This window comes from Meriones unguiculatus, chromosome 10 (assembly GCF_030254825.1).
Source record: "Meriones unguiculatus strain TT.TT164.6M chromosome 10, Bangor_MerUng_6.1, whole genome shotgun sequence".
Taxonomy (NCBI): Eukaryota; Metazoa; Chordata; class Mammalia; order Rodentia; family Muridae; genus Meriones; species Meriones unguiculatus.
The window spans coordinates 52,078,044-52,096,566 of record NC_083358.1 but is presented as its reverse complement, the minus strand read 5'-3'; positions in this window follow the sequence as shown (position 1 = coordinate 52,096,566).

Below are 18,523 nucleotides of genomic sequence, written 5' to 3'. Positions count from 1 at the left end.
AGCGCTAGGGATCCAATTCAGGCCTTTGTGGTGGAGAGCTAAGTACTCTTGGTCCATCTCCCCAGCCTCCAGCACATCTGATTTCTGGAGTTTTCTTATCTGGTCACCTAATGCCATGTCCTTGTCTTGGAACACACTTTCTATTGTAGCTGGTCTTTTCTGCTTTGTGGGTTCTTCTTTTTCCAACCCTCTATGCCCTGTTTCAGCCTTAATACTTGATAGGAGAAACATGGATAGAGGGGACAGGTGAGAAAGAAAGAGATCCCTGAGTCTATGCTCTTTCCTTTTGTTTCTGCTTTGCCCACAGCCAGTAACAAACCACGACCAACCTCCCTAAACAACCAACAACCACCCACCCTACTTCTTGGGGCCCTCGCAATTATGTGCTCCCAGAAAAGTTCCCAGAACTCCACATATCACACAACTCCAGAAATTATCTGCAGCTGGCAAAACCACACCTCTGTTAGAGTACCAGGCAAATCATAGTCAGCTGCTGTAAACAGTCTGCAGTGTCCCACAACCCCATACCTGGAATTAAAGCAAAAGCACATTCTTATAATATTTCTGTGTTTTTTATAGTAAATCAAAACTCCAGAATTCTGAAAGATGTCACTACATTCCACAAATGACATTTCAGTGAGTGTGGCGGTGAAGTCAATAGAACAGGCTTCTATCTTCTTCCTGTTCACTGTAGGGCTTAAATTATATATTTGATGATATTGCTGTCATGTGGGTTAGGCCTGGACATGGTAAAGTTTGATCCTTAGCACTCATGAGGCAGAAGCAGGAAGATCTCTTCAAGTTCTGCCTTACCTGGTCTATATGGTGAGTTCCAGGCCATTCAGCACTAAATTATGAGTTCCCATCCCAAAACAAACCAAAAATAATAAATCAGCCGTTTGACTGATCAACATCCAACTTTCTTTTCATATAATTAGCTTGATTAAATACAAGGAAACAAAGAGAAAAGAAAAAAAACTATTATTTTGATTTTCTTTCTGGCGTTTTGTTTTCCTTTAGCTGTGAGAGCAGCAGGCTGCTTACGTTTTGATAACACTGTTTATCTGTGGACGGTGCAGCAGGAGCCAGCTGTTTCCCATAAAGCTATCTTGGGAAATCACACCAGAGCTGTCCGGAGCACATGCTATCTGACTCCAGGACCAGGGGGTAGTTCCTGCTGAAATGCTGTGGGAGGGTTTTCTAGAGAACAGGCCAAGATGTCAACAATGGTTACCGCTGACAGATGCCAAAGTCGGCGCAGAGTGAGTTCAGAAGTGGGAACGCCTCGCTCTGAGGAGGAAGGAGTGCTGGGGATGCTTCAGGCTGAAGTCTCAATCACTCATGAGTGTAGCACAACCTTTCTGACAGAGGCCCTCAGAATCTGTGCCTGTGGGAAGAAAAAGGAGACCACGGATGCTGGCAGTTGTTATTATTTCATGTTGACTAATTTCCCAACATAGAAGCATTAAGGAATTGTCCTTGAGGTCCATGAGATAAATAAAGCTTTTGGATGATTAATATTCATTGGCAACTTGACAGAATCTAGACTCATGTCTGTGAGTGTCTTCCTATAATGGGGCAGTTGACGTGGAAGGCCCTCCCTAAGTGTGGCGGTTCCATGCCATTGCATGGGCTTCTGGACTGAATACAAAGAAGAACAGAGCTGGGCATCAGCATTCATCTTCCTCTGACTGTAGGTGCCATGTGATCCGCTGCTCACGCTTTTGTGGGTGTGAATTCGCCACCCCTGAACTGGGACACGATGAGCTGCTTTTGCCAGATATTTCCTATGGACAATGCATAAAGTGACCAACACCTGTCTCAAGGGATGGAGGACCGGATACAGGCAGAGGATGGGTGGGCAGGTTGCAGGACTGAGCATGTGCAGTGCATCTTAGATGCAACCACGAGGCTTTCCTTAATGGAGAAGCTGAAGGAAGATTTCTAGGGACTGGTGAAGGAGAAACTGTCAGACTGAGCTACATATACTCAGGATAAGGGTATATTCGGACCTGGGACAAGGGAGGAGCTCTGAGGGACACACAAAAGAATCACATCAACACCTGCCAATATATATATATATATAGTGTGTGTGTGTGTATTTATATATATATATAAATATATATATTCAATCTTATTTTTCTAGGCCCACTCTTTCTCTAATAATCAGGACATTGAAAAAGGACCAGCAAAAGACAGAAGTCACAAAAAGAATACAAAGTTTTTTTTTTTTTCTAGTTTCAACTACATCACAGTTGGGGGGGTTGTTTTGTTTTCTCATGGTGAATTTAATTTCTTAAGTATTAAAGTACCAAGAATCATTTTTGCATTCAAAAGAATCCAACATCTGTTCTTCCTTTGAGGCCATGATTGTGAAAGTCAGGGTTTTTTGTTTGTTTGTTTGTTTTATTCTTTTTTAAATTCCATTGACAATTAATACATTAGGAATTAGACATAATGAGTCACTGAATGTATTTGTCACATTGACTCACCAAGAAAAAGTGACTTTTTTTTTTTTTCTTTAATTTGTTCTGGTCAGAGGAAATTTGTAACTTACAATTGTTCCCTTCTGTTTAAAACTCCATGAAGCCTGGCTGGTTGGCACATACCTTTAATCCTAGCACCCTAGAGACAGAGGCAGACGACTCTAAGCTTGAGGCCAGCCTGGTCTACAGAGTGAGTTCCAGGACAGCCAGGGCCGCACAGAAAAACCCTGCCTCAAACAAACAAAACTAAAAATCAAAAACCAGATCATTGTTGTGTGGTGTTATTTACTAGGTAAACTGTAGTGATAGCTATAACGTTTTTTTGTTTTGTTTTGTTTTGTTTTGTTTTAACTCACTAGAAAACAAAAGCAGAGCCATCACAGCCTACAAGGGGAAGGGCCAGGGCACCAGGAGACTTCTTTCTCATTCCTTCCTCAAGGCACACCGAAGCCAACTGTCGGCACTAGTTTGAAAAACAGAAAATGTGCCCAAGCCCCCAGGCAGCATAGTAAACAATGTATTGCTGTAAAATGCCTCCATCGTGGTGCTGGAGGTAGACATGGAACTCTTTTTTTATAGTGTCTGTTTCCAGCACAGTCCAAGAGGAATGGTGCCTAGACCACAATGCTTGAGAAATTACTACAAGATTTGCTTGCAACTGAGGGGGTATAAGAACTGAATTACTGGAGACTGGGTGAAATTTGTGGGAAAAGTTTTGGAGGGTTGCTTTCCATCTTCTTAGTTCAGGGAATGGGGTTCCCCAGGGGCCACTTGGGGAGTTGGATGTTCACTCTTTCAGCTGGCAGGCACAGACACGGGAGGATAAGGGAAGTTGACAGGCAGCTGTGCTGTAGAGAGGAGCTGGGCTGCCAGAGAGAGAGAGTGTGTGAGTGTGACTATGTGCATGAAAGCATGTGAGTGTGTATATGAGTATGTGGGTGTGGGAAAGCAAGCTGGCATCGAGGTTTTCTTAGATCTTGAGAGAGCTGCCCAGTCAGAAGTCAGGTAAAGAACTGGCCTGAGTGTGCCCTCGTCCCTCTCCTGGCATTGCTCTTTGCTTCACTTTTGCTACCAGGAAGCCATACACTCGTAACAAAGATCTAATCCATCGGGGATGACTTATCAAGACCTCGACTGTTTTTAAAGTGTTTACATTTATCTGGGGTATGTGTGTGTGTGTGTGTGTGTGTGTGTGTGTGTGCACCATAGCATGGTCTGCATGAGTCAGTTCTTTTCTTCCACCTTGTGGGTTCCAGCAATCAAATTCAGTCTCAGACTGAAGCAAATACCTGCTGAGCCCTAAAATCTACATTTTCATCAAAGTAAGGAAGGGGAAGAAAAGAGAATGATCCACAGTGATTCAGAGAATCATCACCTGGTGAGGAGGGGGTCCAAAACTTTTGATTCCAACAGGACAAGGTCATCTACAAAGTTCACCCCTGAGAATCTCACAATTGAATTTAAAAATGTTTTAAAGCTTCTTATATGGTTTTAATTAAGTTTATAATTTTGTGGGCTATAGCTATCTCCGGTGGCATGGTTTAAGGCTGCAGGGTGGACATGCCTGGAAACTTTCCAGGCATGCCAGAATGGCACATTCTGTCTTGGTGCCGGATCCGTTCATTGGAAGCCTGTGCTGATGTCCACAGAAGCAAACCACTCTAACCAACAGCAAGAAGCAGATGCCTGTTCCTCACGGGCAGCTGGCTCCCACAGGAAGGACAGTGGAATGGTCCTTCCCCAGACTCCTCCTAACCTCTGCTCCAGGGGTTCAGGGGGCAGGGTGGGCAATGGGCTGGAAGTATGGAGAGAATATTCCAGGAGCTGCTGTGCATTTTGTGTCTCGGCCATCCAGTTCTACCTTGGAGGCAGTAGGGTTTCACTAGAGAAAAGGACATTTACTCTGACACCAGAAACAGTTCAGGGATAGATGGTGGAGCAGGGTGAAGAAACTTGCTGTAGGCGCCAGGCCCCTGCAAATATTCCCTGGAAGAAATGGCTGTGGGTTCAGTGGTTCAGGCTCTGGGCATCATCGGTAGAGGAGTGATTCCTGAGCAAATCCAGGGTCTTCTTGTCACCTGGAGAGCCCTCGGCGGAGTCAGGGGCAGGAACAGGCACCCGACATCACCAGAGCGACATCTTATACTTTTGGACAGGGAGTGGCATAGATGGAAGTGTGCGTTCTTCAGCAAAACTGCTGGGTTTTAAATGCTGACTCACCAGATTAAATGCTTTGTGAGCGGGACCGAATGTACCGAATGTACCAAAGATGAAGCAGGGCAGGAACGAAGCAGGATTAAGAGGTACACACTTGTCCCATCACCTGATGTCAGGGGTTGCCGTCACACTGACTTGGACCACTGTTGGTTTGGGTTCTTTCTGTGGTACTAGATAGAAATGGAATCCAGAACTTTGGGCATGCCAGGCCGGCACTCTGCCTCCTGGCTTCACCCTAGTCCTTAGCCTCACTGTTAGCTCAATGGAGACCTGTCTTCTCCAGGCTGGCCAGGCTATCTAAACCTAACCCCTTGCACCTTTCTTCAAAACAAAAAAAGGCTAGGAAGAAAGGGAATACTGGAAGTTGGAGTTGTTCAGGGAGGATTTTCAGTCAGAGCTCTTTTTAAGGCACAAGCAGGTAGCCTTGTGAGAACTGGAGGAGCGTTGCCTCTCACAGGGGAGCCACTCAAGTCACTAAGGGCCAGCTTCTCCAGCAGAGCCCAGATGGTGCCTCAGAGACTCCAAGTGGGGGTCCCAAACAGACTTGATTCTGTTCCTGTGTCCAAAGGGAAGCTACGAAGGAGGACAGGGACTCAGAATGGAAAATGAGAAGATTGGATGAGTGATTCCTAAGGCATCTGGCATCTGACAAACACTAAGGCCTGAGGATGACGCAAGGAAGTGACATTAATATTCCAGGCAGAAGAGTCCAGGCAGAAGCTCAGGAAAATATGTCCCAGCTACATTCCTGCTGAGGCTGAGCCTGCTCGGGAAGATGATGGAGCTTCATACCAAAGCTAGAAAACGAAAGGAAACTGGGAAGCTGCGCGTGTGCGTGCGTGCATGCGTGCGTGCGTGTGTGTGTGCGTGTGTGTGTGTGTGTGTGTGTGTGTGTGTGTGTGTGTGGCAGGGTCTTATACTGGTGAAGACAGAAGCTCCTTCTGGAAGCCTCCCCCTCCTCTCACTGGTTGGAAGTCAGGGTGTGGCAAGGAGCTTCAAAGGGATTAGATGACAAACAGTTTGATGCTTCTTTTACCATGCGAGGCCTGGGCCTAAGTCTCCTGGCCCCACCAGCTCTGCAAAGAGAACAGGCCATGTTTTCTAAGAAACAGAGCAGGAACTGTGTAGTTATTGGATCATCACACAAAGGCACAAAGATGGGACTTAGTGTTGTTGCCGGAGATGTGTTTTTATGCTTCAAGAGACAGAGGGAAGGAGCTGTGTGTAAGAGCAGCCTCTCTGTTCTGCCATCAACACAATTAACATGTGTCCTCTCTCCTTGCCACCAGTCTCTCAGTGCTGTCTCTTGGAGAAGAGAGGGAGGTCAGAGAAACTTCAGAAAATAGCATCTGGAACCCGAGGCTGCCCAGTGAGCCCATCTTCACAGTCCAGAGTCACCCGGAAGCCGAGGCTGCCTGCCCAGCGAGCCCATCTTTACAGAGTGGCGCCCATCGAGAGCTGCCACACAGCTGCGGCCCCAGCTCGGGTTCCATCTCTTGATGCAGACACGACTGTGAGCTACTTCCTTTTGTCCTCACTGGCTCCCTGTGAAGATGGGCTCCGACAATACCACCTTGCACACGCCCATTTTGGACAAAGTGGTTGCATGGAGTGTACCAAGTTAACAGCAAACAAAGAGCAGCAAAGCATCGGGCTGGGCCTGTTGTCACTCAGTAACTCAGGATTCCTACCTAAAAAAATAGGAAATGAGGCTTGCGCCAGTGTCTCTGGGGCTGGCCAAAATGTCTGGATATTTGGAAATATTCAAATGCTGGGTACCAAATCTGCCCATCCTATCCAAATCACTGACTCACACCTTGGCAGCCAAGAGATGCCAAATAGCATTTAGTCAGAGATTTCATGGGATTAAAGAGTCAGTGAAAGGAATTTTGCTATAAACAAAATAAGTCCAGTTGTTTGTTATGATTTTTGAAACCCCAGGGCTAAGTTCTCAGCATGCCTCTGTTGGTTGGCTTCCCACGCCACCTGCCTGCCAGTCTTTGTCTTCAGTGTCACATGTGTGCTAGGAAAGAAAATCCAAGAGACCCTGGTTCAGACTTAAGGAGAAGAGTCGGCAGGTAAGTGTGCTCTGAGAGTAAGGGGGAAGGCCTCTGGCTCCAGCTGCGGAAAAGCCAAGCACGCATGCTGAAAAAGCAGCAGTGGGGCCAGAGGCCAGCAGACCCAGGAGCTAACTGGCCAGCCAGCCTGGCTGAAATGATGAGCTCTGTTTAGCCAGAGATCCTTCCTCAAGGTGGGGAATGACAGGGGAAGCCACCCTATATCCCACTTTGTCCTCTGCATGCTTATAAATGGTCATGTATGTCTGCACACAAACACGTACACACAAACACGTGCACACACACACACACAAACACACCACACACACCACACTGGGAGGGGGGCTTGATTCAAATCATCGTATCATCTATAGACAGAAAGGGACAATAAGTGACCCCCATTGCCCTGTGACATTCAGCTGTGGCTAGTCTAGGTTGCTAGCTTCGCTCAGAGCAGACCCTGATGACTGAAGAGTAGATTATGGGGCAGACGCCACATGGATCAGACCTGCTGAGGCAGAATCACACCACAGTCCTGGTCGTGCTGCACCTCTACAGCCTTGGGGTTCCCGAAGTGTAACCCAGGACCTCTGACCACCTGCAGCATGATCCTCCCAGGGTGTTAGTGAAACTCCTAGTCCCCTCCATGGTGACAGCAAGTCATCACCCCCCAAAACTTTTGAGTGTCTTAAGATTAGCAGGCAACAAACTAAAACATCAGTTAAGACTGACCGCTCTTTTAGGGCACTGTTCCCAGTAGTTCTGTAGCATCTTCTGTAGTTCCTGGTCCTGTCTGGGAGCGTTGGCAAAGCCAGTCAGCGCCGTTCATGGGCAGGCTTAGCATTGGGGATTCGGTTTGGCGGCCGCACGCTTGTCTAGCATGTGTGGGGCTCCTAGGTCCCATTTTTGTGTGCTTGTCTGTTTGAGGGCTCACTGCATGGCCCTGGCTGGTCTGGAGCTGACTATGTAGACAAGGTTGGCAGCAAAGTCACAGAGATCTGCCAGCCTCTGCCTTGTGAGCACCGGGATAAAGGCTATGTCACGTGCCACCACACCCAGCCCCCGATTCCATTCTTAACATTAAAACGAAACAAAACAAATCCCTGGTTTTGCTTTCAACATTTTTATTAGGTTTGTTTAGTGATTCACTTGCGTCCAGCTGGGAATTTTTGTATTATTGCAGTATTATACAGGCCCCATGTGCAGTGCTCTCCTATTTCCCCGGGCTAGCAACAGAATTTTATTATTAACCCATTTAACTTTAATAAAACTCCTATTACATTTGAGGGTACCTGGTCTGAAACCCACTCTCTCTTAGACTTGATATTTCCAGAGAATTCCGTAACCTGAGCTTTAGGGTGGGAGCTGGGCAGGCTTGACACCGCTCACCGTGTGAGCCCCGGGTAAAGCAACCAGAAGGCCAGAGCAGGAAATGATGTCCTCTTCCTTGGTCAATGTAGCCTGGTATTTCTGCTAAAAAGGCAAAAATGGAGTTGGCAGAGCTTCAGGTTCTCAGGTGCCCCTTGAGTTGTGAGACCAGAATGCAAGTGGGCCAGTGTCACTGCCAAAGTGTGGGAGCCCCCAAGTCCTTATTAACTGGGCCCCGCAGCTAAGCCGTCTGCAGACATTGGAGAGGGGCCACAAGCGGCCATCAGGTTAATCCTGTTTCAGAGGAGTAAATTCCCCTCTAGAATTGGGCTCCTTTGGATGAAGGCAGGTAGAGCTGTGGGCAGGAAGTGCGCTGGTTACCAGTTAACAGGTAGGATGCCTGAGTGATGGTTGAGACTAAAGAGTGCCAATCTGAGTATTGAAAGACAACTGCCCTTCAGTGGGCAGCCAGCTTGCAGCTGAAGACCTGGCTGTGAGGGAGAGCTCACCGGTGCAAGACTCTAATTTTGCCTTCCCACCCAAGGGCTCTCTCTCCTGCTTGGTGGGTCCCTTACTCCAGGAATAACGATTTCTTCCTTGGTACCTGAGTATGTCAGGTGTTGCGCTAATGCTTCATCTTTAGCATGTCATGTGACTCTCCCAGCAACCTGTGGTGCGGACAAGGGCATGCTCTTCAGAAACAGATGGAGTGAGACAGAGCTGCACATTCATACAGAAAGGTAACCAAAGACCCAATGGGCTCAACCTTCACTTTTCTCTCACTCGCTGCAGCCTGGAAGAGCAGGGCTGGAGTCATGTAAGCAAGTGTGTGAGGCGGGACAGGATGAGAGATGAGGCCAGAGGGCTCCCAGGTGCAGACAAGTGTGGCACTATGGGATCAGAGAATGTCATATTTTCTTCTGAGTGGATAGGAAGCCTTGGGAAGGGGGCTCAGCAGAGAAGCACCCAGGCTCCATGTATTTTAGGGGAGAATGGAGGAGTTGGAAGAAAATAGCCACGTGGTTATTAAATAGCTCACATGAGAGACGCTGACTTGGTGTCAGAAGTGAGATGTGTGTGAATCACAAGCTCTTGAGATCGTCCCAGGGCAAACAGACACGTGGCAAGTTGGCCTAAGGCACATAAGTAGCAAGAGGCAGGCTAGAGTTTAGGCAAGGCTTGCTTTACTTTGTTCTCTGTTGCTGTTATAAACGTTGACTGTTGGTATAATGTTCTTTTGAAATGTATACACCTTACCCTTGTTCATTCAAATGCTGATTTCTCTCCCCCACTCTCTGGTTTCAATCTGGACATTGCACTGGGACACTTTTTCTAAGCATCACCTGTCTCAACTTTGTGTAAACATGACAAAATAAAACAACCAGCCACAATGTTGAGCAATAGAGAGGAAGGAGTAGGCAGGAGAGGAGAGGAGCCAGAGGACAGAAAGGTGGGAGGCAGAGCAGGGGAGAAGGGCAGACAAGAGCTGGGAGAACAGAGGCAAGAGCAGAGGTCTTGGAACAACGTGGAGAATGAACCGGACCTAAGATTTCACTAAAAGCAAGTATAATGTGGGAAATCTAAACGTTAGGAAAGTATGAGGGCTTGGAAGTTTAGGACTATCGCCTAGCATTGTGTTCTAGGTTAATTAAATAAATCCCAGTCTCTGTGTGGTGATTTGGGTATATAGCTGTTGAGGATTAATAGCAGCTTTACCAGAAGATATATAAATAGTAAATTTTAACAGATCCTACAACAACTGACCAGAAGCCACTTGGGAAACCTTTAGCTCAGCGTACAGCTTGCCATCTGTTATGAAGAGACATCAGGGCTGGAACTCAGGGCATGAATCTAGAGGCAGGAATTGGAGCAGAGGCTGTGCAGGAATGCTGTTTACTGGATTGCTCAGCCTGCAGTTTTAGACAACTGAGGACCAATGCCTGCAGTGCACTGGGCCTCCAACATCAACCATTAACCAAGCAAAAGCCCCCAACAGATTTTCCTACAATGTGATGGAGGTATCATCTCAATTCAAGTTCTCTCTTCCAAGGTGAGCCTAAGGGTGCCAAGCTGACAAAAACTAACTAGCACAAATATGTAAAAACTAATTTTGTGACCTTCACACTAACTCTAGTGATCTGTGTTCAAAGGTAATGAGAGAATTTCCAATATCCACACCTAAGGCAAAATTGTAAAAGATCCCACTGTGTAAACCTCAGGACAGAAGTGATGTCTGTGTGTGTGCGAGAGAGAGAGAGAGAGAGAGAGAGAGAGAGAGAGAGAGAGAGAGAGAGAGAAAGAGAGAGGGGGAGAATATTAATGAATTATCTCTTCTCTAAAAAATGAAACGTCAACAGAGATTTCCAGAGAATGAAGAAAGCAGTGAGCATCTCCATGCAAGCCTCTGGGACTACTGGACCAAAGTGAGCAACATTAGACAAGAGTCTGCGATGAGGCTGCATACTGTGGCCACATTTATACAAGGAAAGCCAAATAGAAGATTGAGCAATTACCCCAGTAACTACAGGCTGGGGAGCCAGCCAATTTGGGCAACGTGGATACACACATGTGTGCTGGCTGCCTCCCTTGCCAGAATGACTTGATAATCACCCAACTGTCTGTTTTGCTTAGATAAAGAGAACAAGAAACAGGTCTCCTCTGTTTGAGGCAGCCACCTTCAATGGGCCACAGCGAAGCAGGCTGAGGAGGTACAGGGGGAGGTTGTCTCTCAGAGCCCACCTCCAGCTGAACAGAGGTGTTAACCACACAAAAGACAGTGAGTAGGTTTTAGGGACCCCGAGATGAACACTGCCCTTCCCACACTCTCAAAGTGAATCTTGAGACAAGATTAAGAGGGGAAGACTAAATGTGTTGTCCAGACATGGTCCTGGAGAAAACAAAGGGATCGCAAGAGCAGCAGTCGACGTATGTGAGGTGGAGCTGGTATGTGAGCTGGGATTGAACAGTCAGTAGGGGTATCCAGGAAAATAAAAACGGAAAGGAGAGGGAAGCCTAGGGAAAGGGGGGACCTGTTTTCCTCCTCTAGTGGTAAGAATTAGTTTAACAGGGAATCACAGAATCTAGTATGTGTTAAGCACCAGGCACACTTTCAAGTCTTTATATATATATATATATATATATATATATACACACACACACACACATACCCTCCTACTGTATCCTGGCAGCTAGGAAGTATTACTGTCATCCTTCCATTTGTATGGATGAGAAACACGAGGCAGGCCTGAGTGTGTGAACCAGTGGTTAAGCATTTGCCTAGTGTGCATGAGGTCCTGGTTTCTATTCCCACCACTATAAAGAGACAGAAGGGAGAGGGAAAAGGAGAGGATGGAGAAAAATAGGTAAGAGGAGGGGGGAGAAAAAGAGGAGGAAGGAACGGAGGAAGAGGAGGGAAGAATGCGCGCGCGTGCACACACACACACACACACACACACACACACACACACACGGGGGGGGATTCTAAGACACTAGTTTACTAAGTTACCTACAGTGAAAATGCTGGGCTGTGGTAAAGCCATGACTTAATCTACTGACACCAGCACCCAAGCATCTGCCATCCTCCCCTGTCTGCGTTAAGTCTCTGACAGAGCCTGAGCCCTGGCTGTCGCCATGCTGATGTCCACACTAGACAGCAAGGGCTGGTACTTCATTATAGCCAGGGTTAGACTCCTAAGTCCAGTCGTAGCAGAACAAGCTGCGTAACAGAGCTTTGACACTGCCCTTGTCCTCCCTGCTCAGCACCCTGGCCACTTCTTCTCTTGGTCTCCCACTCTCCACCTCTCCCTTGCACAAGCTCAGCCTACCCCGAGAGCCAGGGCAGCACAGCTTTTCTTTCCTAGTCTCACAGGTGTGGAGGCTTTCACAGGTGGGCCATGTCCTTGTCAGACCTCACCTGACCCCTTCCACATGTGCTTCTGTGACCTCTCACCCATGGCTGTTAGCAAGATCTGCCAAAGAGGCTGTGGGGCTAGCTATGCCCTGACACTTGTGTCCATCCTGAGACTAGTGCCCATCCTGAGACTAGTGCTCATCCTGAGACTTGTGCCCATCCGGAGACTTGTGCCACAACCATCAGAAGTACAGAGCTGTTTCCTGAAAGATGAACAATGAACTGGGATGACTGCCCACACCCAGTCTCTCTTGGGGGAGCTTCAACAGAGCAGACCCTTTCCAGTGTGTCTGAAAGACATGAGCTCAGACCTAGTCGTGGTTCTCTGGAGACTTCACCCTGGTTCCTGGAAGTAAATATTTTGAAACTGAATTTGTAACAATGGTTTCCATTTTTCAAATATGGTATCACAATTCCTTTGGGTTTAAATTTATTTTGCAAACATTCAAAACACCCCAGTAAACAGAATTACAGACTTTTTAACCCAAATCAAAGAGGGCGACATCACTGCTACTTGACTGAAAGCTCTACTTAAGGTGGAGAAGGCAGTGTATGGACAGTGAATTGGTGTCTTAGATTTGAACTGAGGCTGAAATAAGAAAAGGCCAAGAGCGAGGAGCTCACTGGTAGCTCATGTTCCACATGTGAGTTTATGGAAATGAAGGGCGGAGGGAGTCTGCCCGTCAGCAGGGCCTAGTGGATTTCTGATGCTCCAGCTTGACCTCATTTGCTCATCGCCTGGCACCATTCCCACTCCCAAAATAAGAGATCATGTTTTAAAACACTGTCATTTCCAGGCATTTGCTCACCTTGGCCTCATAAAATCTTTCTGCTATTTGAAAAACAGCATCAAGGGAGGCTGGGTCCCCAGAAATCCAGGTGTCTGACACCCCTACAAAACATAGAAAAAACATAACCCAGGACAGTATGTGAGATATTGAAGGGAGGGGGAGGAACAACATGAGACTCTGAGCTCCGTGGGAAACTGTGCCAGGATGCCCAAGCACTGAGGCGTGTGTGGATTACTTTCCAGCATCCTCCAGCTAGTGTCTACCTGCTCCAGGGGAAGGACCTCGCTGTGTGGACATTTTGGTTTCTGATGTAGAAACAGGTTTTTTTTTTATAAACCCAAGTGTTGGATTTTAGTTTGTCCACACCTGTTAATTGTCTTGTGTGGAGTGTGGTCTTTGCCAGCTAGAATTAGCTGAATTCTGAGGACTTTGAGGGGTATAAATATGACAGCCCAGAGGGAAAAAAGCATGGTAGCTCGGAGGAGACAGAGGAGGACTGCTTGCTGCCCTTGTTGGCTTGCTGGTTCCCTAGACTTCTGGATTTCCTAAAAATAGACATTGGTATTGCCCCTAAAAGAATCCTACAACTCTACCCAGCAGGAAGAAGAGGGCTACACCCCCTTTCCCTTACAACCTTCTTTTTCCTTACCTGGGGTTGGGGGTTTGGAAGGAAGGTGTAAGTTTTAAGGAACCCCCAAATAAAGTACTGTTTGAAAAATAAGCACCTAACCCCTTCCCTTCACTATGCCCTCACAGGCCTTTCTCCTCTGTCCTATTCTCCCACCTCTCACACACATATGTAAACACACAGGCCAACTCTCCACTCTGCTCAGCTCCCCTAACTCGATTCAGATTCATGGTTGATTTGTAGCAGCCATTGCAGGAGGTCGTGGGCCCGACTTAGAGAAGAGAGGATTCCTTGTCATGCTGATACACCAACCTGCAGTCTGCCTTCCAGGGAAATTCAGGGAAACACACACCACTAATAATGTACAAACACATCTTCCTAAGAGCTCTGGACACCTATGAAAATAATCTTCGTAATTCTTGCCTATAAAACCAAAACGTTAATAATTATGTTAATCAAAATCCCCTAAACTTCCATCCCCTCATAAAGCAGAAAAGCTTCAGAAAGATGTGAAGGCAAGTGCTGAGTTGCAGCGATACTCGCCAGCAGAGCTCGCAGAATGGAGTAGCGTATTGGGCAGCAGGTACACTAGGATCTGGTTTCAAGTCAATGGCAGCTCTGTGGAACAAGTCCGCATCATGCCCCCTCTAACCAAACGTGCAAAATAACTAAGGGGGAAGTCACAGACGAGACCATTTATGTTTAATTCCACAACCTTTAAAGAAACTAGTTCTCTGATCCACAAATTAATAGCTCACACCAAGTAAAGCTTTGAAGATCTTCCAACTGCCTGTAGAACTAAAAAGAACAGTTAAGAAATTCACTTGACTGGAAGGCAGAGCAGGCAGGAGATGGAGAAAACCCTCCTGGACACACCGTGGACATGGAGACGGCTGACGCTTGCACACCTACACTGCTTCTCAGAGTGCCAGTTTGGAGAATGCTGTCCCGAGGCTCCTGTTTGAACACTTTGTCCCCAGTTGCTGATGCTGGGGACACGTAACCTTAGGAGGTGGGATCCCGATGGAGGAAGAACAGCATTGTGGGGAGGTCTGGGGTTTTATGGCCTGGCCCCCCTCTGTGCTTGCTCTCTCTATCCTGCCCTGAGGATGGCCTGGAACCAGCTAACTAACTTTCTGCTTCTGCTGCTCGGCCTTCCTGGCCTGGTCCTCTATCATCCCATAGTCTCTCTCCCTCTTAAGCTGTAAGCTAAAATAAACCCTTTCTCCCTGAAGTTGCTTTTTGTTGGGGTATTTTTATCACAGAAATAGAAACGTAACACACAACGCACTACGGAAACAGAGATGAGCACATTTTATTCATAAAAGTGTAGGTGTGTCAAACCCTGGTCACAAGACAGTCTTGGTTACACTCAGTGAGTCACAGAACAAAATGAATACTCATGAGCTTGAACAGTTTGTGGGGATTTGGGGGCTGGACCAAGATTGGAGGGAAATATGAGAAAGGTTGTGGGTGAGGCTGTTCAGCATGCACGTGTGAACCTATCTAAAACCAATTTTAATTAATGAAGCCACAGGTGTAAAGGTGCCTACCACAGCGGCTGTTTAAAATCGAGAGTAAAATGACATATAGCTGAGTTGGTAGAGCCAGCCTCCCAGAATGCATGAGGTCCTTAATTTGATCTCTGGCATAGGAAAACAAAGAAAAACAAAGTAAAAATAGAGAGTAAGGGCATAAAATTAAGAGGTGGCATCTGGGGAACAGAACTGCCCAGTTCACACACTGCCTCGCTAACGTCACAGACGTACAGGGCCTTCGTTTCCAGTTCCCACACTTGTAATAAAGCAGGGAGACTAGTGACACCACATCCTGCCCCAAGGTATTTGTTTAATAAAATGCATCTGAGGCATTCAGGGTATGCATCAGGACTCAAGTTTCAGCTCACACCATGGTCAAATGTGAGAGGTGCTAGCATCTCTAAACTGACTATGCTGAAAGTCTTAGCACACTGGGGCACTATGACAAGGTACCTTAGCCTGGGCGGCTTACACGTAGCACATTGTTCAAGATGAAGCTGGGGGCCGCTCTTCATACATGGTCCTTCTATACATCCTTGAAGAGTTGAAAGGCAAAGCAGCAAACAAGCCCCCTTGGGCCTCTTTTATAAGCTCTTTCATCCTGTTTGTAAACCTAACGCACATGTGCTTATTTTTTTTTAGACAGGGTTTCTCTGTGTAGGTCTGGCTTTCCTGGAACTTACTCTGAAGACTAGGTTGGCCTCAAACTTAGGGAACCCCATGCCTCTGCCTCCTGAGTACTATGATAATAATGCATGCACCACCATGCCCAGTTCCTCTTTTTAATCAGTGTGTATATATATATATATGTGTGTGTGTGTATATATGTATACATATACATTATATATACAGTGGGGCAGAGAGAAATATCATTAATATAATTTAAAATGTAACATGAATTGTTTTATTATATACATGCATTAATTGTATGTAAAAATTCTTGTGTGTTTTTCCAGACAGGGTTTTTCTGTGTAGCCTTGGCTCACTTTGTAGATGAGGTTGACCTGGAACTCACAGTGATCTGCCTGCCTCTGCCTGAATTCTGGAATCAAAGGTGTGCACCACCATGCCTGGCTTGTAAAACTCTTTAATGCTTTGATACTCTAGGTGCTTCTACTGTGTGAATTTGGGACAGATAATAGGCCATAATCCCTCACATCAATTAAAATATATAAATGAATATTTTACTTAAAAGACATTTATACAAGTCTCCTTAGTAATTTGTCTATAGACATGCTAACAATCAGTGGGCATTCTATCTTGCTGCTAATATTCAGACTTACTAGGGCATAGATTGATCTAGTTGTGTCTCTTAGGAAGTCAGCATAAAGTCTGGAATTAAGATGTTGCTGTTTTAGCTGGAGCTGCCCCCAGCCTTGATCAGAGATGCTCTTGTCTGGCTGGCAGTCTCTGTCTGGCTGGCAGTCTCTGCTGACTCAAAACCACCCAGCTGCTACAAAAAGTGATCATTCTGGGCTCATCCCTAAATGACACATATGTCAGCTGCCCCCTCCGAGACTTAGGGGACATCTAGGAAGATGAGGCAGAGGGGATGTGAGCTGGGAGGGTGGAGCAGGGCTGAGAGATGCCGGCTTTTGGGCATCGCCTGGCTGGCGAGCCAGTGCAGTCACTGCGGCAAGTCACCTGCACACAACGAAGGCAACGTGATCAGCCAGCAGTCCACCAGGAGCCCTACTGGACTCAACCGCTAATGACAGAGGGGGAAACCTGGAAGGAGGGGACTGTTTGGGGGGTTGCCTCGGGGGGGGGGGAGTAAAGGGCAGGCTGACAGTGGACCTGATCAAGATACATTGTTTACACATATGAAGTTGTCAAAAGAATAGAGGATGTTCTGAGAAGTAATTGTGGGTTGTTTCTTTTTTTTGTTTTTGAGATAGGGTTTCTCTGTGTAGCCTTGGCTGTCCTGGACTTGCTTTGTTGACCAGGCTGGCCTCAAACCTGCCTCTGCCTCCTGAGTGCTGGGATTACAGGCATATAGCAGCATGCCCATGCCCGGTGAATTAAGTAATTTTAAAAGGCATTCTATAAAAAGGAGAAATCAGGCTATAAAATAGGACTTGGTGTGTACGAGCACAGTACGCATCCCTTAGATGTTGTCCACTGTGCCTAAACTTTGCTGTGTGTGCAGGCAAAGGCAGGGTGTCTTCTATTGTTCTCCACATTTTTGTTTTGAGACAATGTCTCTTATTGAACCTGATACTTGCTGTCTGACCTAGGATGGATGGTCAGCAAGCTCCCAGGATCCACCTGGTTTTGCCTTTCCCAGTGCTGAAGTTACAGACATGTGTGGCCATGCCCAGTTTTTACACGGGAGATGGGGATTTGAACTCTTCTTCCACAGCAAGCATCCTTACTACTGGACCATCTCTTCAGCTTCCATTTTATTATTTTTGGAATATAATCTTGTGTGTCAAGCTGGCCTCAGGCTTACTATTTGGTCACAGGTGACTCGGAAATTCTGCTTTTCCAGCCTCCACCTCTGCAGTGATGGGGTGATGGATCTGGATACACCTGGATTCTGAAGTGCTGAAGCCTGAAGCCAGGACTTCATGCAGGGTAGGCAGATACTCTACCAACCGATCTGCTTTTCAGATCCTGTGCCTAGACCTTCTTTAGCTCCATTCTTCTGAACTTCAGTTGTATAATTTCGGTTCCCTCACCTCCTGTGGAGGGCACACTGAGAACTTTTTCTGTGCTAAAATATAGAACATTGCCGTCTGAACAATCTCTAGCACAAACGTGCTTCTTTCCCCTCTGCAAGGCCCTCCACAGCAAATGTCTCAAGCCCCCATCTAATCTCATAATTCTACTTCAGTAATTATATACGCTGTGTGCCAAGAAACGCTACTGCTATCAGCTTTCAAATGCCTATAACAATTTTTTAAAGTACGAACTATGATTCTACCTTACAGTGTTTATTATGGGATACTCAGCTATGTGTGCTTATAATTTATAATAACATGGGATTTTAAGAATGGCATTTGTGAAATGTAAGATTACTGTTGTTAATGGCACCTTGTCCCACTAACAAGCATGGCTTAAGGAGCACTGATTCCGGCTTCCCTGTTTGAGTAGGAAGCTTGATCTGCATGGCAAAAGTTATTTTACCCTCCCAGTTTCGTGGTTTTAAGGGCATCAAAATGCTTTAACTGCCTCTGTGTTGCATGCCTCTAACGGCAGGGTTTGAGATCTTTCTAGAACCCTTGTTTGCTGTACCTACTGGTAAAATGAATGTCTTAGCTCCTCTCTGGTCTCTTCATGCCTGAGAGGAAAGCTGTTATCTGGCCCTTTCACATCACACAGGAAGCTCCTTCTCTGCCCTGCCTCCAGGTCTAACCCAGTGCAGACTGTGCTTATGTCTCACACCCGGCACAGCAGCTCAGACACACCTCACTTTTAGAATGTAACCTCTGACGACTTCCTCAGTAAATGAAGACACAGCCACTCGTGTCCCCTCACACTATAAGTTCTTCTGTCTCCATCCCTTGGTAACTATGCTAGGTGCAG